The sequence below is a fragment of the Vicugna pacos genome, chromosome 18, assembly GCF_048564905.1.
Source record: "Vicugna pacos chromosome 18, VicPac4, whole genome shotgun sequence".
Taxonomy (NCBI): domain Eukaryota; kingdom Metazoa; phylum Chordata; class Mammalia; order Artiodactyla; family Camelidae; genus Vicugna; species Vicugna pacos.
This window is the reverse complement of record NC_133004.1, coordinates 6,599,719-6,620,465: the sequence shown is the minus strand read 5'-3', so window position 1 is coordinate 6,620,465 and position 20,747 is coordinate 6,599,719. Positions and strand designations below refer to the sequence as shown.

Below are 20,747 nucleotides of genomic sequence, written 5' to 3'. Positions count from 1 at the left end.
TTGTTCCTGGCACCAAGCATTTGCCATGGCAATGGTCACCATTTCTCACAGACACAGCGCTCTGTGCAGCAAATGACCTTGATCAGATCTTGATCATCTACCTGCCACACCCACCAGGCTTCACCATACAGGCAGGAAAGCTGGCTTTCAAGTGCATACAAAGCCATTCCTTGTCTAACCTGGGCTCTTCTGTGGTTTCTCCAGCCTAAAGGCAGCCATGAAACTGCTCACAGTTTGTACATGAGCCACACTACCTCTCTCCATCTGTCTCCCCACCTATACTACTTAGCTATGAACATTTTGAGAATCTTCGACACAAATTTTTAAAAACAAAAAAGAAAGGATTCTGGAACAACTACTTAATACTTACAATTTTAAAAGACAAATTACAAAGTGAGTATTTACAAACCGAATCTTCCTTTCTAAATTTCAGTTTTAAGCGTTTAAAAATATAATAGCAAAAAATTTTCACTTACAAAATTGACAAAAACATAAACAATAATCTGGAATAAGTTAAAAAATAATGCCCATGTTCTAAATGGAGAAACTTCAGGGCTGTACTGAGGGGTAAAGTAAGAGGTGAGAATGTAGAGACATCAACAAATTGCATGGAGGAAAGCAGTTTTGTAAAGATGTAAGTTCTCATCAGAATAATTCAAAACTTATTGAAAACTCCCATGACAACTCCAATCTGATTTTTTTTAACTTGAACAAAATATTTTGGAATTCTTCAGGAATAATAAAATCATAATACTAGACAAGAAAATTTGGGATGGAAGAAAAGAATCAAAAAAAATTCAGACTGCCAATTATTAAATAAATTTTTACAATATGTAAGTTATGGTGCTGGAGTAAGAAAGGCAGATTGACAGAAGGGAACCATGAGCTCAAAAAGAGACTCTAGTGTACATAAGTATTTTGTAAAGGTGGGATTTCAAATCAAAGAGAAAAGTATGACTTCAGTAATTGTCCTGAGACAATCAGACAATCACCTAGAAAGAATAAATACTATTCCTCTCATAAGGACCACAAGATAATTTACAGACAGTGATGTAAATATAAAAAAGTACTAATAACAGCAAATACAACACTTTGCTCTTATTAACTCAACTTACCCTTACATTAACAAGTACTATTATCATCTCCATCTTAGAGATTAAAAAAACCTACAGAGGAGATTTATTCCAGTATAAGAAATTATTTTTAAGAATAATTTCAAAGATAAAACACATAAGGAATACATTTATTATCATAAGAATATTTTGAGACACTACCAAAATTAAAATCCTCCTAAACAAAATGAAAGGCAAGAAATGACAAGAAAAAGCTCTGTGATACATGTTGTTGAAGACAAGAAGTTAATGTTCATAACATACAAAGAGCTGTCACAAAGCAACAAGAAGCTCCCCCAATTAAATGTGTGCAAAGGATAAAAGGAATCATTCATTTTAAAAGTCAAATGGCTAATGAGTGAAAAATGCTCAATACCTCACTGGTCATCAAATGCAAACTAAAACAATGAAAAAGCACTTTTGCTCATCATATTGGCAAATATTTTTAAAAGATATTCTATCTAGTGTCCATCTGTGGGAGAAGAAACCATGAGCGACATTTTCAGAGGATGACATGTTAATGGATATGTAAACTCTGAAAAACGTACGTACACACTGACTCAACACCACTTCTACGAATCATTTCCTTTAGGAAAAAACAAATTTAGTCCAAAAAGATGTACCCATCAGGGCATTTACACAGCACTGTTTACAATGGTGGGAATAAAAACTGAAGTGAAATCATATCCAGCAATAGAGAATTGGTTACATAAGTAATTGTGCATCTTTTCATTCCCCTATGGAAGGAATTTCTAGAGTTACTTGAATGGAGTCTGTGATGAATGTAAATGTCACATCCAGGGACTAAATTTCCAGAAGCCTTAACTAAAGGAATACTCATAAAAGATCACAGGAATGTCTGTACAAGAAGGATGCCAGTCAAATATCCTTTCTGACAGTGGAAAATGGAGAAAACTTAACTGTCCACCATCAAGACAATGATGCGGTAAATCACGACGAGCTGCGAGCAATGAGGGAGCCGGCGTTTCGCCGTGGTCCAGGGCCTTGTCCACAGCATTCTCTCACCAAAGGTGTGCGTGGGAAAGAGACCACACCCGCAAATCAGGAGACCCCTCCACTCTATCTGAAAGGACCGTGTGAGTCTGGAGTGGGAGGACGTCTATGATATACACCTGAGTGATTAAAGCGAGCTGCAGAAAAACATATAGTATGGTCTCATTTTTAAATAAAGCATATATACACACACGTATACATGGAATTCTCATATGTGTGTATATATGTATGTCATAGGCATAAAGGTCATGAAACATATATATCAAAGTTTCAACAGTTTTTACTCTTCGGAAATAAGGGGAAGGGAGGTAGGGTCTTCCTCTACCACCACAGTTCTCTTTTCAGTATTTCAGTTAAGTATACTTGGAATTTAAAAGTTTATTTAAGTCCGAAGTAAAATGGACAATGCCTCCACAAGACAGAATGCTATACTGGTCATCAAAAATCATGCCAGAGGAGATAGAATATTGTAGAAAAACATATAAAAAGCCAAATGGAAAATGGAGGTGTCCACACAGTAAACAGTCACAGAGTGCTCTCTGGTTTTTTATGACAGAGGTGATCCACACTGATGAAAATATACGTTAACGTGTTAATTATTATCTTTGAATAGCGGGACAAGGATAGCCTCTTTTGCCCCCTTTTTCAGAGTTATTATTTTAAATGCACATTCTTTTTCATCTGAAAAAAGCATTTGTAGGTGTGTAGTACTATGCATTGGAGAATAATACAAGAATACTTAGAGAAACAAGTAACTAGGAGACAAAGCAGCAGCATCACACAATGTAGGACGGGCGATCCTGATTAACACCACGCAGTTACATAAGGACCCACAAAGTGAGAGCACCTGCTGTAACAGGGCGTGGCCCCCTTCCATTTGTCAGCAGTGTCTTCAGGGCTGAGGCAGTTCTGAGCACGGCCAGTGTCAGTGCTGGTGTCTTGATTGATGCTACTGGGGGTGAGGGCACCTGCAAGCCGAGAGGAAGAACAGAAATCATCCTCTGCCTTTTCTGTCTTGTTTCTTTGTTACTTTAAAAGAGAGCCATATATAAGATAAACCGTGTATCTCCCCAAATGAAATTTCAGTAATGAAACCGTTTTTAAAGACTTCACAGCTTATATTCTGCCTATAACTGTCTTTTCAACAAAGCATCATATTTATTAAATGTTAATTAACTCAGTTAATTAACTCCCTGTTGAAACATTCTAGTAAAGAACATGAAATGCAGTATGTAAAAGAACCACACCTGCAGTGACTAGCTCAGCTGTCTTGACGGCAGTGCAGTCAGCCCCCACCATCCCGTGGCCCTGAGCTCCTGATGCTGGTAAGAGATTACGCTGCCGCCTCAGATGGAGAGAAACGGTGAAAGCATTTCTTGAACCCTACAGCACTGACAAAACATAACTGACAAATCCCAGGCCCCTTTGAGGCTCTCATTTTCTGTTTCTGGCCAACCCCCATCAATGAGCAGAACCACCCAATCCCCGAGCCATGGGACTCACGTGGGAAGCAGTTTTGGAGAAATTTCCAGGTATAGAATGTAACCAACTATACATAGAACTCTGAAAAAAGAAAAGATGCCATACTCTGATTTTGGAAGACACTCAAAATATTCTCCTAAGCCTTAGTAGCTGGAAAGGCTGGGCTTCTCCTAAGTCACTTATTTATTTCACAGCCAGTAAGCATCTCCCTCAAATCCTGCTTCCCTGTGTCTGCTGGGAGCTTGAAGCACACTGCTGCTGTCGATCTTATAAGTCACATGGCAGAGGCATGTGTCTCACGCCTGCAACCCTCACACAGGCTCGCCTCCTAGCCTCACTGTCTGAACTGGGCCCCATTTTCTCACCTGTTTATTTGGTATCTGTTCTTCTGTAAGCTACCTGAAATGCGTTTTGGAACATGTCAGAAGAAGCAGTGGGTTGAGAAACGGACAGATTGAGAGGTGAGAGATGGGCAGACAGAGAGAGAGACTCCAAGAAAAGGGGAACAAATAAAATTTCCTATGCAAAACCCTCTTCTAATCAGGGAAGGAAACCACCACGGAAAAGTGTGAAGAGGCAGGTAGCTTAGGACTGTTTCCTGGATTCCATGAAAAGTAACACCAAGAGATGAGAGGGTAGAACTTTAAATAGTAAAAGAAAAAAAGCACGCATGCTTGAAAAATATATCTACAATATGTACTTTCTAAAGAATAGACTGAAATCAGCAGGACCCAATAACATTATACTTGGGTATTTACAGAAGTGAGAATCCCATCTCCAAACCACAAGGCATCCCTTCAGAGCACTGACAGTCTACATGGGGCGGTCATAAAGCCATCACCGCAAAAGCTATGCTACCCTGCACTTACGAGGAATGAGCAGCTGTGCTCAGGCTGCCCACGTGCGTCATTTACACCCCACAGCACCTCTACGGGGGGGACGCCTAGCAAGCCCCGTCTCTGCAGGACAGAAAACCAGTTCTGGAGAGGCTAAGCCGACTTACCAGTTCTCCATCTCACAGGACTGGTCTCTCCAGAGCAGGACACGAACTCGGACCCACGATTGTAACCATGGTACTACAGTGCTTTATGTGCTGTTTGTGTGTATAATACATTTGTTTCTATCATGAAAGGTTATTTAATAAATGATCGGTTGTCTTGTCTATCTCATTAGCTCACAATCAATCTTTATACTGTTGAATTGTACTCTTTTCCCCTGAAGAAAGGAACGGAAACAGCGGGGGTCAGAAAGAGGTGGGGCTCCATTCTTTATCTGGGATCTCATCTCATTGAAGTCCCCAAACAGGGAAAAGGAGCAAATGTTCTCTTTATCTTTTAAAGAGAGGGCTCCAGTGATGGTGACTTATTCAATTACAAAATCAAGGCTGGGGAAAGGGCACATGCAGCAACTAGAGCAGTATCAGCTGTAGGAAGGTCAAAAGTGCTCACGGGAGGGCTCAGGGGGCAGCCTCATTTAATTTCAATCAATAAAACAATAACAAACTCTAAAAATACTGGCCTACAATGGATTAGCTCTTTCTTGACATCTAGCAAGTTTCCACAGCCCACATGTAACATTATCGGGAACCAGTGAAAGGAAGAGTCCACAGACAAGGAAAATCAATGCCACAGGCAGGCTGAAACCCAGGCTGGAGTTTAGGAAGAGAAAGGGCATAGTTAAGAACTGGGGAAAGGCTGGGGAAAAAAATCATCACAAGGACTCTCAAGCATCATCCAACAATCATATAATCATTCATTCAAGAGAGAGTTACTGAGGTCGTACTCTGTGCAAGATTGTACAGCGGGTGAAGCAAGAGCGCAGCGTCCATGGTGGCAGCAAGATGTGGGGCTCAAATACACTTCTGATCCCGGTACCTTGCACACTTGTCCTCAATATAAAGGCAAAGATAATTAAAGTAAAATAATACTCTGTAAACTCAAAGCATTGTTGAAAAAAAAGTTAAAGAAGACCTAAATACCAGGACAGACACTCCACACACATTCCCCTATCAAAAGAAAGTGCTCTTGGAATGGCAGTGCTCCCCAGAGCGATCCGTATATTCAACGTGGTCTCGATCACAATCCCAGCGGGCTCCTCTGCAGAAACTGACTATCTGCTGCTACAATTCATATGGGAATTCGAGGATCTCAGTAACATATACGTACTTGAAAAAGAAAAATTTGAGAGGACTTATAATTCTCAATTTCAAACCTTACAACTGTATCTCCAGGTGAGATTAGAGGCCATTGTGAAGTTATTACTGTGTTAATCCTTATTTACTAAATTCTCTACAATGAATATTACTGTTACAATAAGAAAAATAAAAAGTAAGTTATCCTTTAAAACATGCACACCAATTCATTCATTGGGAAAAATTATTCTATCAATTAAGAGATAAATATCTATTGAAAAAGGACAACTTAAAAACAAGAGTGCATTTGCATTTTTCATAAATTGAAAGCTGAAAAGCACAAAGACGTCAAGTTTCTAGGGAGACCAATGCAACATATTAATAGTTATTTTCAGAAATTCTAATTTAACAATGAAAACTCTGGAAAGGGAAAATCGTGACTGAGAGCCAACTGCAAACACATGGAGAGCAAAGGCCTAGAAATCACAGTTCCTTTAACTCTGCTCCTAACACAATAGGAGAGGAAATTCCTCACTGAGGGGACAGTGGAATCCCATGCATAAGACAGGATACACAGTACAAACTGCACTAGAATTGGGGGTGATTTTTTTAGAAGAATTCTAAAGTTACAAAATTGCTGAAAAACTATTAAAACACTGACAGAAAGATTAAAACACACAGTCATATATATTATATAGAAACATATGTAGTCTGCTCCCATGTTGCATTTAAATACAAATATATTTGTTCATTTATGGGCACTTATGACTTTATCCCTGGTAGAATATTTCAACTAAAACAAATAATCAATATAACACTCCTTTGTCAAATCTACTTGATAAGTTACTCTGCTATGTAAACATAATGTGTCTAAGATAGATCTAAAATTAGTGAAAAAGAGCTTTGTATGGCTTCTTGAACTATTCTCAAAATTCAAAGCTTAATTTTAAAACAGATCTGAACAGTAATTCTATATTACCTTTTCCGTCGTGAAATCAACAACACAGTCTGTTGTCAAAATTCTGTCCTTACAATGATTCACGAGCACCGTATCCTCACAAAACTGCTGGACAGCAAGGCACTATCCAGACACTGTGACCCAACAAATGAAACACAATGAAGACAGTGACCCTATTTTGGAGGGCTTATAGTCTGTGTCAACACCAGGGTTTTATTTGATTGGTTTGATTGGTTGGCAAAATAAAATCAATCAAGTACTTTCTTCTTTGAGCATTCTATAAGTCATGACTCTGCTGTTAGTGTCATGAGCAGGAAAGACTTAAGCATGACTTGATTAGGTCAACTAGCAACAATCATCACTGGAGAGTGAGTAATAAAGAAGTTAACTGATAGCAATGCTTCTCCCTACATGAGACCTAAAATAAATCGACACTGATATCCGAAAAGAAAATGAGAATTTGAGGTCCCCAATAAGAAAAAAATCTAACAAGAAATCAAAAAAGTAAAGATTTTTTCATTAACGTTTCCTGGAAAGATTGGAGCATGGTGGTGTTGAGCTCAGATGCTAGGGAAAAACATGAGGGTCTGAATTCCCACAGCACTGGGTAGCTTTGACACTAATATGTCAGTCAAATTCTCTGCATCTCAGTCTCCGATGCATAGACTGGGGACAACAACCACACCCATCTCCTAGAACGGTCCTAAGAATTAAGTTATTTTATATATACAAGTTTTAATAAAATACATCAGATATTAAATATTACCCCAAAAGCACAAGGAAAAATGAAAACAGAGATAAATTGGAGTTCATTAAACTTTAAAACTTTGCTTCAAAAAACACCATCCAGAAAGTGAAAAAACAACACTCAGGAGAAAATTTTTTCAAATCATTTATCTGATAAGGAATTTGTGTATCAAAAAAAAAATTCCACAGCTCAACAATAAAAAGGCAACTCAATTAAAAAATGAAAAAAGAATCTGAAAAGATATTTTTCAAGGAAAATATACAAATGGCCAATAAGCACAATGAAACGGTGTTCAATAACATTAGCTCTAAAGGAAATCAAGTCAAAACAACTAGGAGAAACCGCTTCACATTCACTACAATAGGTTAAAATCAAAAAAAGATTAACAAGCACTAATGAGGACACAGAGGAAGCGGAGCCCGCAGCCATTGCTGGTGAGGATGTAACACAGCGTGACCACTTTGGAAAACATCCTGGCACGTCCTCAGAGAGTTGAACATTTGGCTTCTGAATGATCCAGCAATTCTGCTTCCTGGGCACACAAGTAAGAGAACTGAAAACAAATGTTAACATAAAAACTCCTACAGGAATATTCACCATTACTTTTCGCCATTAATTTTCAGAGCCAAAAAACAGAAACAACCCAAATGTCTATCACGTGATGAATGGGTAAACAAAGGGGCCCAGCCATACAGTGAAATATTATTCAGCAATAGCAAAGCATAGAGTACTGACCCAGGCCACAACGTGGACAAACATTGAAAACGTTACTCAATGTGAAAGAAGTCAGTCAAAATAGACGGTTCCACTTACATGAAGTGACTCGATTTGCATGAAATTTTCAGCACAGGCAAATCCACAGAGACAGAAGAGTGGCTCCCTGGGGCTTGGGGAGGATGGGGAAGTTGATAATGTCTGCTTATGCGTACTGGGTTTCCTGTTGGGGGGAAGAAAATATTCTAAGATTGACTGGGATGCACATTTCTGGGCGTAGAGTAAAATCCGCTGTACATTTTAATGGGTGATTTGTATTAAAACTGTTAAGAACAAAAGCACCTCGGATTAGTACCTTCCATAGTAAATGCAAATTGCTAACATTTATTACAGGAAGAAGAAACTGCCCTCAGCATGAAAGCAGGAGATCAGCAAATATTAGTTAACCGAAATTGGACAAGAGCATTTCACTTGAAACTGTTGCTGAGTGTACAAGAAATATTCAGACATGACAAGGAAAATCAGTTTGACATCACGAAGAAGCATTCTGCTTCAAATGCAAATCAAGGATTCGGCAAGCCCAGCTGCTACAAATGACCAGAGAAGAAACCTGGTTCTTAAAACAAGCACCAGAGCCAACAAGGAAATGGTGGTGAGGAAAGCAGGCGGCCTAAAATCTGGAACAGTGTGCTACAAATAATTTCTCCACTGAAAATTCAAAAATAAAATGAAAGTGATGTAATGCTGTGTTGAGCTCACGTGAATGGGCTTCCTGCAGTGCTTGACAGTTCTGTAACCCCGAATGACTCAGGAGAATCAGCATGGCTCCTGGGAGTCCCCAAGTAACTGCCCATCAGCACGCTGACCACCATCACATCTGCCAGGGTTGAATTGCAGAGAAGAGAGCAACCTCTGAAAGGCACAGGGAATGTTGACAAGGGAATAAAAGGCTGCGGTCAATCCTGGGACAGAGGCCCTGTGAGCAGAGGCCAGAAGGCTGCAGGTGAACTGGAGTGGCCCTGGGGCAGGAAGGGACCACAGGGGAGCATATCTCAATTATCTCCTCTCTCTCCCTCGGGTAGGAGGGATAAAGCCTGCATCCTTCTCACCTGGAACTGTGGGTTCTGGCTGGCGGAAGTCTTACCGACACGGAATGAATTTCTCAAGACTGCGGAAAAAGGAAAGAAAGCGAGAGGGATTAGGGAGCCAAATCCACGAGTCTCTCAAATGCTCCCATATTTATTGTGTATAATCAAAGTAAAAAGTCAATAACAGTTGTGAGATAGTAGGCAGGAACTTGGGGAAAGAAGGGATGAGACAGAGATTGTAGACTCCACCATGAGTACTAAGGCTTAGTTTACCTTTAGGGAAGTCATGGGCTGAGGGGAACAAGATACATTTTTTAGACATGTTCATTACAAAGCAGACCACCAGACCAGCCTGGTCCCTGTTTTGGGGATAATAGACTATCTAACACCACGCAGGCCTGGCGTTTATAGATGAGGGCCTGGGTCATTGCTGTGCAATAAGCAGTGTGCTATCTATAACCTCAAATATGCAAGCAAGGCATTGTCTCTGCTTTTTATGGCAAGGAGACAGGAGTGAGGATGCACAGGTGTTTGCTTTAAAGCAGTTAATAAGCACACTTTTTCTTCTTAAAGTTGACAGGCAGCTGGGATGTGTTACAACTTGTTAACTCAATCATGGGCTCCCACATGGAACCATTATGGAGGACATCCTAGGATGAAAAATCCTGGCTCTGGATCTTTTCCTGCCAGCTTCGGCCACTCCAGCAGGGTCTAGACACATCCCTGAATAACGATCCCACAGAACCACCTAAACTCTTAACTCCTGGTGCTTGAAACTTAATTTTAGCTCTACACAACTTAATGTAGAAAAGTTTCAGAAATAAAAGATATTATATTCTTTTTATATCTCATCATAAGACTGATTTTTCTGATTGCTCTAAGCTGCTTCTACATGGTAAAGCACCTAATTCTGCAGGTGAATTCAGTACTTTCCTTTGGGCATAACTAGACAGTCTGGGCTGTCTGACTTCTATTAGTCAAATACCAATACACTTAATTGATTTCTTTGTTCATCAATTTCAGCCTGGAGGTGAGGGTCTGTCACTATTTTCCTCAGCCCACCCTCTACTCTTTTCTCATCAGCATCTCAGGCCTCCTGAAAACAAAACAAAGCATTTGTTTCCCTTCATCTACACTTTCCACAAAGGCAACAGGAATCATCATGCCTAGAGAATGAATTCAACACAAATGTTAAAACAAAAATCTATAAACCTGAAGCAACTCCATCTCCGAATCATGATACACAATGACATGAGAGTAAGTGTGTCAGGTACAAAGCATGCGTGAGCCTGACCACCTCATTTCTATTCTTCAAAGGAAGGAAGGTTTTCGTATTTTTTATTATCATTCTTTGTCATTGTTTCTGATTAAGCCAAAAAATTTTTTATGAAATAATTAAGCACTGCAATAACAGATTTTCGCTGTATCAATTACAGAAGGAATTCAGAGGGGATAGGAAAACCCACCTCTGTAAAAAATGCAAAATTCCTTCCCCTGTTAAGAACACGAATACAAAATGCAACAGAGAATTCAAATTCTTGTGGAGAGGACAAAAGCCACAGAATCAAAGCAAAGTCATTATTATGACTCAATCCAAAATTCACTGGACAAACATGCTCAATGCATTCAAATAATTTTTAAGGCACACTGCAAACCATTCACTTAATTATCTACAGGCTAGAGGAAGAATTTCCCTCTATAACAGACAACATAAATCAATAGGTTGCCCCACCAAACAAGGAACAAACATCAGGTTTTTTGCAGTTCTGATAAATCAGCAAGTTTTAAAGATCAAAATCCAGAAATTTTAAACATTCATTCACACCAGAATGAATCAAGCACTTAAAAAAAATAAATAACCCAAAGAAACTAAACACATTGATCACGTACCTGGATCAATGAGAAATTCTTGTACAGCTGGAAAAAAAGAACAGTCTATAGACTTATACTTGAAAAATAAAACTACTTTTAAAGATAACTGCTAAAACACATTTCATCATTCATGTTGCCTTGAAAAATCTGAGGCACTTGCCTCTGATCAGAAAAGCAATTCTGAGTATTAGTATGTTACAATTCAGTGCCAGTTTGCTTTAGAAGAAAAAAGAAAAGCTACTGTTTCTCATCTTGCACAAAGTTTAAAGAACCTCCCTGCCTCTATCTCCTCCCATTTTCTAAGCTCATGCTCCCCAACCCTTCTGAAACAATTATGAGAACCTCTTATTCCCACCAATATGCCAAATCACAAAAGAGTATCAATTTATTTGTGTAAATATATACCTACACCTTGAACTGGAGGAGAAAGATTTCAGAAGGCTATATGGAACTTATTGCTACATTCCTGAAATCACACACATACACGTTCACAGAGACACAGACATATACAAACTGAATTACTGGGCACTTCACAAGCTAAGGACTTACAACTTCTAGAAGATAACTTTGTAGTTAGTTTAAAATACAAAACGGTCAGCTTTTGAAAGCCTTGAACATTGCAAAATCATCCAAATATCAATGAGATCCAATTAGCCTTCTCTGTAGAATGTAATTCCCCATGATGGCAAAGCAGACCCTAAGAAGTAGTGGATCCAAGACTCGTGTTTTTCACTAGCTATGATCGTTTTAAAACACGGAAACAGATTTAGAAAGGTATGTCCCTATGACATGTATTCTTATTGAGATGGCATATGTATTCAATTGTCTATGCAGAAAATAGGACCCATGATGGTGTTTAAGAAATATTTTGTGCATTGAAATATTTATTTTTAAGTGCAGACAAGGAGGGTGGGTATTACTCCATTGTAGAGCACCTGTTGTGCACGCACATGTTCCTGGCTTCAATCCCCTGTACCTTCATGAAAATAAATAAATACAAGTGCTTACTTAAAAATAAGAATAAATTTGTATAAAAAAATAAATGCAGACTAAAAACCACTGCAATCTAGGAGCCACAATTGTAATAAAAAACAAGTGTTTCTATCAAATATTGACTATACGCCAATCACAGAGACAACCACAAATCACACCTGACAACCATCACGTGTGATTCTCAGCAATCCTACTAAGCAGACACGGATGAGAAACCCGGCTCTGCGGATGAGGAGACGGAGCTCGGAGGAGCCGGGGACACTGACCGTCCTGCTCCCCGTGACACCGCGTCAGCCCAGGGCAAGCGCTGACAGAGCTGCACTGAGGGGACACCCAGCTGCATGGAACCATGGGGGATTGGGGAGTCCTAGAAAATACTCAAAAGTGTTCAATGAAAAACCAGCTCAAATATATTACTCTGTGCCCCATCCTCTAAACACAGAACATGTCTGGGACCTTTTTGATGCCTCCGTGTCCTTTCTGCCATCATCAGTTACGTGCCCTCTCAGCGCGACCAGTCATGAACTGGACCCCAAACGAAGTGCACTCAGATGGAAGAGCTTTAAAAGCTGTTTTATGAAGTTTGTAAGACTGTCTATTCCTCACACAGGCGGTCATCCAGCACTACTCACCGGTGCGGATGTACCACCTGAAATCACACCTTTCTGCTTTTTAAAATCCCTTAATGTAATACAGACTTTTAAACAGCAAAGAAGCAGCTCAACCACAGACAGTGGACATCTTTTCACCAAACGGACTCAAACAGCCCATCGGACTACCTGGAAGCCCTTTTCTTCTATTAAACCCACTTCCAGGTACTTCATCTGATTGGTGGATCGGCCTCTGAATGGCCTACTCAGAGAGATCCCATCCTCACATCCGGGGGTGGGAGAGGACCCTGCTGCTGGGAGAAATCAGTGAGGAAGGTGGACATCCTCCAGCCATTTCTGCACGGGTAGAAATGCCACATGCTCAGAAATTATACCCTCAGCACCCCTGGGCTCCCATGGACTGGTTTCACATTAAGCAAACTTATGACACACTGATGCAAGAAAACCAGAAATTTAATTTATTAATGTAACAGGAGATGTGAAACTACAAACCAGATTGAAATATCAGAGTTCAACCATGAGTACAGAGTCTCCTCCACGGCCCAATCTCGGGCAGGCAGTCACATGGCAAGCGTGGACAGAAGCAGAGCAGGAAGGGTTTCTAGATTAACTCAATGGACTAAATTTCTGTTATAAGAACAGATCTACTGCCTGGAAAACAATTAATGCCAATCACGGGGCACACTCCATGGACAGTGGCTGAGACACGACAGTGAGCACCTGTATAACTCCACTTTCCCTGTCCTTTCTGGTCTAACTGATGCAGAGGTACAGAGATCCAGGGATGCAGATACCTGTAAACACCCAAAGCCCATCCCTGGGAGCCTGGAAACCAGATAGCCAGGATTTAAATCCCAGCTCTGCCACTTACTAGCTCTGTTACCTTGGCCAAATTACTTACCCTCTGTGTGCCTCAATTTCCACACTGTAAACCTGGGATAACAATCAAATCTTTCTTACTCACTTGTTGTGAAAATTGGAGGATTCATTTCTGTAAAACTCTCAGAAAAGAATGTAGCACATTTTTGGTGCCCAACAAATTTCAATTTAATAAGAAAGTGATTTACAAGTCTCCCATCTAATCATCTTCTGTGTTTCATGACTATTCTGAGTCCCAAAGGAAATCCTTATTTCCCCTCTTATAAACTCTTGAGGAGCACCCTTCTGTTTCAAGCCACCACCTGTTTAAACTGAGGGGGGATTCCCTCCTCCCCACTCCTCTGGTCCATGGGAGACTGCTTCTCCCTTCACACCCCTGACCACTGGCCCACGGCTAGCCCTCCTCACACTAACAGATTGAGGTGTGAGTCCGGGGAGACAAGCAGGGCATATGAAAGCTTTCCTTCCCCTCCAGTGTTGGCCACCCTTAGGAAGCAGCCGGGATGCTCAGTTCCATGGCAAGACAGTCCTGTGCATTATGGGTCAGAATCTCTCAAGGGAATGCTCGCTGTGGCCCAGAGTTACCTGGGACTGCGTAAGTCTCTAATTCTGGGACATAGTGTCATGACACTCACTCTCCCACAGCCCTGAATTTCATGGAGAACGTGGCTTCATCAGTAATAAAGGAGACATTTATCGCCTGCCTGTTCTTCTTAGTCATCTCTCAGTTGGCTGCTGGACACAACATGTGTATAAGTATTGGGTCCCCTTAAGCCCCAACATATATGAAGTAACAAAAATTCTGTGGCTTAACATTGGTTCAGGGCGACTGTCTAACTGTCCTGACTCTGCTGATGCTAAATTATGTGTATAGGAACTATGGAACCTCCTCAAATATCTTTCATCATAAAACCAGCTTTTCTTATTTTCCTGTTTCTCAGTAATTGCCAAAGACTATCAAATGATGGCTTCACACCAAACAGCAGTTAAGATTATGAGCCCTCTTGTCATACACACTGTGCTAAACACTTTACATAATTTCTAATTCTCACAATTCTACAAAGCAGAAATGAGTGTCCCCATCTCACAGACGAGGGAAAAACTCAGAAAGAACTGACTCAGGATCACGTAGCTCAGTGGCAGCGCGTGCACGCAAACCCAAGTCAAAACACCACACCCCTTTGTATATGTACCAAATCTCCTACCACCCATTGACACACAGCGGTGGGGATAATACTTAGGGAACTCAGTACACTTTTCAGCTTTAAGGTGCTCCAGAGGCCGCTTCTAGCTCTTTTATAAAATCCCGGCTCACTGGTTTCTAACACTGCAAGAAAAGTCCGATGTTGCAACTGTTTGCACAGGAAGTCTGAAATGTTCACAGTGAGATGATAGAATAAAACTAAGACATAAGCAGAATAATATTTCCAGGTAGTCAGACATAATGGACATTGTGCTACCCTGAAGCACTAAGCAAAGGAATCAAAAAAAAAAAAAAAAGCGTTGTTTAAGACTTCCTTTACAAACAGGAAAGTTAAGACTGTAAGAAGGTGCAACAGCGCCACCTATGGCTTAAAAGGCCTTCCTGGTTGCCTGGAAAGGTGCAACACAAAAATTGCCTGTGGATCAGAAACAAGAATCAGATAACTAAAAGCTTATGTAGCACATACTGCTCTCCTAGTCCTCATGTCTTGCACTGTAGCAAAAACCAACAGACCTGTACTAGGCCTATATTCATAAAAGTCATGTCTGTATTTTTCCAACAGGAGGTAATCTAAGTATCTTGCAAAATACTTCTCAAAGAGCCAGGAAATCATAGAAGTGTATTGAAATACAAAAACATTTATTTACATATTAAAACAGCATGAGCTTTTTTCTATTAAAAAAGCTGACATGTCAAATCAATGTTTTGATATTTTAAAACCTATTAAGAGTGCAGAAAAATAAATCAAAATTTTCTTTAATCACAAAAGAGAGAAGCTTATTCCCTGAAAATGATCAATGTGGATTTTTCTAAACTTAATGCTTCTGGTCAGAGTCCTACGAATTTAAATGTCTGAGTGTATAGTTACACGGCAGCATGAACACTGAGTTGTAACAATACACATTCTGTGTAAATAATCTTCAAGGTCGTCTGCTTAAGTCAATTTAACTAGTCCCTGTCTCAATAGAATGATACAGATTTCATTAAAACTTCATACTGCACGCACACACACACACAAAACCCTGAATCCTTGTTACTTTAAGCCATATACATATATATCCATATTGAATATGCATCAGAAACAAGCCACCCTCTTTAGTATTCACAGTTGATCCTTCTAAACTATCTGTCATTGTGACAGCACATTTTTACTAAGCAGCTCTTGGATGCTTTGTATACAAGGCGTCTACCTCTCACAGTCAGACATGGTAAACGGCATCACTCAAATTTCACAAATGAGGAAATATACTTAAGCCATGGAAACAACGTACATATTTATCATCAGGAAAGAAAAGAGTAAAGATTTTACTTTCAATACGCACTGACAAACTTTTCCTCCATACTAAGACTACATACATAAAACAAATTCAGTCATTGTAAATTATTCTGTCAATAAGCACCACTAGAGAAAAACAAGCAACATCATTAGCAATGATTGGACTTTCAAAGCCCATTCCTATTTTGCACTATAATCATTTTTAATGTTTTGTTTTTAGTTCTTACATAGCACTAATATAAAGAAAACATAAACTATTTAAGTCATTACCTGAGAATGCAACATTTGTGAAAATGTACAATTTTAATTTATGCCACTCTGTCTCACATTCTCACTGGTGTCTCTCCTTTGAAGGCCTCATCAGGCTGAGATCGCCAAAATCGGTCATTTATGGACTCACAGGAGTTCGGGAAACCACTCAACGGGAGGCTGATCAAAGGAGAAATTGAGAATGCATCCTGTGCAGCCTGGGTTCCAGCACCGAGCTAGGCACCGCCAGCTGCGTTTGATTTGGGACAAGCTGCCCACCTCTCAATCCCTCAGCTGCAAAAAGGAGACATTGATACCTACCGTCAAACACCTGCTTTGAAGTAAAACATGAGAAAAACAGTTTAGCCTTTGGTAGGTGTCCACTCACAGCAAGCTTGGTCATTATGATGATGAGGATTACTTTTAATAAGTTAAGCTAGACCAAAAATTAGAAATCACCATAAAGGAGAAACATTTTAACTCAATAAGCATTTCCTTTTGAATGGATTGATAAAAGTTCTAATGATTTTTTTAATAAACCAAATTTTGTCCATTAATTTTAGATTTACCGGTTTATGGACAAGTCTCCAAAAAGAATTAGAGGCCTCTAACCTCTGAATACTAAGAAAGTAAAGTTTAAAAAAATTATGGGGGAGAGTATACCTCAGTTGAGAGAGTATGTGCTCAGCACGCATGAGGCCCTCAGTTCAGTCCCCAGTAACTCCATTTAAAAACTTTTATTTAAAAAAAAGGAGAATTAAAGGAAAAAGATGGAGGACTACAGAATTTTTTTAGAGAATCCACTCAGATTTAAGATGGGGAAAAAATATCCATTTCTCACAGGAAATCTTGAGAACTATGTCAACCGGATCTGAGTTGTCTAGTCTTTAACATTATTCATGAATTCATATTACCAAGTCTTAAAACTACCTGATAACCCACAGTGGTGATAGTGATCATAAAACCTGCCAATGCGGATCGAACTCCGGCTAGGACTGCTCTGTTCTGACATCTCTGCCCCTGAGGCCTCACCAGGCTGAGAGCACTAAATTTTGTCATTCATGAGCATCTCGTGTAAGTCTTCCATTTGTGCTTCTCAGTCTCCTCTCACCAGCCCCTCTGAGGGAAGCACTGTTATCATCTTCCCCACACGCAGATAAGGTCACTGAGGTACAGAAACTAAACCTGCTCCAGGTCACATCGGCATTAAAGGACGTCTGTATTTCTGCTGTTTTGCGATTGACAAAGGAATCTGAGATATCAATACAAGATAGACTGTTAAATAATCAAGTCTGTCAGCTCTTCACCTCAAAGAGCAGATACTATAAATTCCTGATGTAGGATGAGGCTGCCACCACAAAATGACTCAGCTAGAAATTAATATCCAAGATGAAGCAGCGGATACACATAAATATTCATGACTGTCAACTCTTCTCACGGGTCTTGGCCCTTCACTGCCTGAATGGGGGTGAAATCCCCACCCGTGTCTGGGAGGGTAGCGCGGCTCTTCCAAGTCTCACCCAGGCTTCACAGGCTGTTTCCCCCTACAGACTGTCCTAAATGATTAAAAAGCTCACAAGATTTTTACACCAGCCAAAACTGAAAGACATTTCTGCATATGGAGCACTTTCTCAAGCTTAAACCATTTTTGCCTACACTCAGCAAGGGGGAAAAAAGAAACATGACTCTGCAAAGTCTCTTAGCCTTACCACTCACAGGAGTTGAATGGTCTCAGCACAAGATGACCCTTCACATTACAGGATGAGAACAAAATAAAGCCGCCCCAACAACCAGCACTCCCAGAGACAGCGCTCAGCAGTCTTCTGCACACTCACGGTTGTGCAGCCCTCACCACCATCTATTTCCAGAACACTTCATCACCCCAATAGAACACCCCTGTCACTAGCAGTCACTCCACAACCCCCCTCCACCCAGCCCCTTGCAACCATCATCTGCTCTCTGCCACTGCATGAGCCAATTCTGGGCATTTCTAAGATCACTGAAATCAATATGTGGCCGTTTGTGTCTGGTTCCTTTCAGTTAACGTGCTGTTATCAAGGCTTTCCCATGTTGAAGTGGTATCAGCATGCCTCTTTTTTTTTGAAAATGTTAAACTTTAATAGAAGGTGGTAAATACTATCAAAAATAGTTAGAGTGGGGTATAAGGGGTGGGGTTTCAAAGGGAAAAGGCCGGGTTAGCAGTCAGGGTGGACTACCCAGAGCAGATGGCTTTTTTCATATTCCCCTTTATTTATTTTTTCTTTTTTATTCACTCTTATGTCTGAATAATATTCCACTAAATGGAGATACTACATTTTGTTCTTTCATTCAGCAGCTATATATGGACGAGGTCCAGAAGAATGAGTGTAAGTGGTGGCTAGCAGGGATGGCATTTAAGCAAAGGGCAAGATGTGCTTTCAAAAAAAAAGTGAACAATCAGAGGCACAAGGAAATTCAGCGCGTTTCTGAGAAAGTGCATGGTTGCTTCAGTAGGACTGCCATGCAGGGCTGTGGGGGATAGTGACAGGAGACACAGTGAGGGAGTCACCTGAGAATATTCCCCACTGCAAGCAGCTCAGCCAATTCTCCTCCCTCATCCTGTATTTTAGAGACATTTTTGCCAGCTTTTCTCTTATTTCAAGTAACAGTACTTTAGTTACACATCTGATCATCTGCATCAGACCACATTAGCTCCAAGCCACAGAAAATCATTCACTGACCGGAGCAGCTCCAAGACATAACATTGATGGACCAGGGAGTCCTGCAGCATCCCATCCTGCAGGCACAAACCACACATGTTCCCTGGTGATGTCCGGAAAGTAAAATGCATGGAAATATCTCACTGCTGCTGCACGACATCTGCCCACAAATTGCCCCCAAATCATGCTGGCACAGCACTACTCAACCCTCGCACTACCCCAAAAAAAAAAAAAAAGAGAGAGAGAGAAAAGAAAAGAAAAGAGAAGAAAAGAAAAGAAAAGAAAATATAAGAAAAGAAAAGAATAAAGCTAAGAAAGCAAATTTAGGCTCTTCCATTGAAAACCAGCAACCATCACTGCCAGTATCTGAGCTGGAATGATCCTGACTTCAAAAACCACTGTGCAGTTACTATTCAAATGTGACAGACATATATGGATTTCACTTAGATGATATTACAATAGGATTTTTCTTTTCAAAATTTCCAGTTGCAACAATAGCACAAGAAAGTTTATGTTTCATTTTTTAAAAAAAATCAATTATTTTCCACTTTGTTAATTTTGAATCTATTATTATTTTATAAAGGGAGCTATGCTGCAGATTATAAACCAAATATCTGGCTTCTGCAAACAAGACCTATATGACTTCACTATTTCAGAGCAAGCTTTAATGATGCTTTCAAATTGGGGGCGCTCACTAACAGCTCTTTAAATACTGTCAAAGATGTGCTATTATGTAATGCAAAGGGTCTACCTACACATCAACTCAGAAACCAAAGAAACTACACGAAAGCCTTAGTTTATCATTTTAAAATATTCCTATTATTTTGAATATTAAATTTCTTAAAAGATAAGATATTTTTTGAGAAAGACATCAGTTGTATTAAATTTCCTCTCACCAAGGAAGCAATCTTTATCAAGAATTACTACCCCTATGAAAATCCAAAAGACAGGACGTTTCTAGCTAAGTTAACTTACAGATCTCAACACAAGCCTAAATCCTATCTGCTCTCACTTGAACGAGCCCAGCAAAGTCCTGGGCTACTCTGGAACTTAGCTCTTCTGTTCCATATGTTGGCAGAGCTAAGATCATCACACAAGGCAGGGAAGGAGAGAAGAGGTAAGTCCACCTGGCGGCCTCCATCTGTTTACTTCCAGCCACAAGGTGTCGCTAGAGCGACCCCGCTAACAAGCCCTCCACACAAGGAAACCCGGCATCCACTCTGCCCCTGCGGTCCCCAAGCAGTCCCGACGCCCCTCTCCCACTGGTGGCCTCCGAGCCTGTGAATGGTCTTCTAATGACCCTCCCAGTTGGTGACACCCTCCCCCTCTTCCCCGCTACACACACACACACACACACACACACACACACAGCCAAGGCAGCCTTCCCAAAGCACAAATTTGATTACATCTCCCCCACTTCAAACCCATCAGAGGCTCCCTGGTAGAGTTCTAGCCCCACCCCCGACCCTGCTTGTCCATCCCCACCTCAGTACCAGGTCCCCAGTGACCTCAGGGGCCCCGTGACCTGCTGCTACTTCCCACTAGCCTCCAGGCTCATTTTAACTGTTTGTCAAGGAAGTCTTCCTTCCCTCCAACCTCCGCACTTTGGATTAGGTGCCCTGCTGTGTTAATAAAACATTTTAATCTAAGTCAACTCCTGACACTGCTAAACTCTCAAGAAGCAAGTACATTTTGCTTACTACTGTGGGTCCACCCC

General features: G+C 40.5%; 2 protein-coding genes across 2 annotated transcripts in view; both read right to left on the bottom strand.

Moving 5' to 3' along the window:
- LOC140686901 (trafficking protein particle complex subunit 9-like) overlaps positions 1-5,498 on the bottom strand; it is a 548,774-nt gene extending 543,276 nt beyond the window's left edge. The window contains exon 1 of the mRNA XM_072942052.1: positions 5,391-5,498. The gene's annotated coding sequence lies outside the window, so the exon portion shown is untranslated. The remainder of the gene's footprint in view (positions 1-5,390) is intronic.
- Positions 1-20,747, bottom strand: part of LOC140686882 (trafficking protein particle complex subunit 9-like) — a 592,436-nt gene that overhangs the window by 197,657 nt on the left and 374,032 nt on the right. The gene's annotated exons all lie outside the window — the stretch shown is intronic.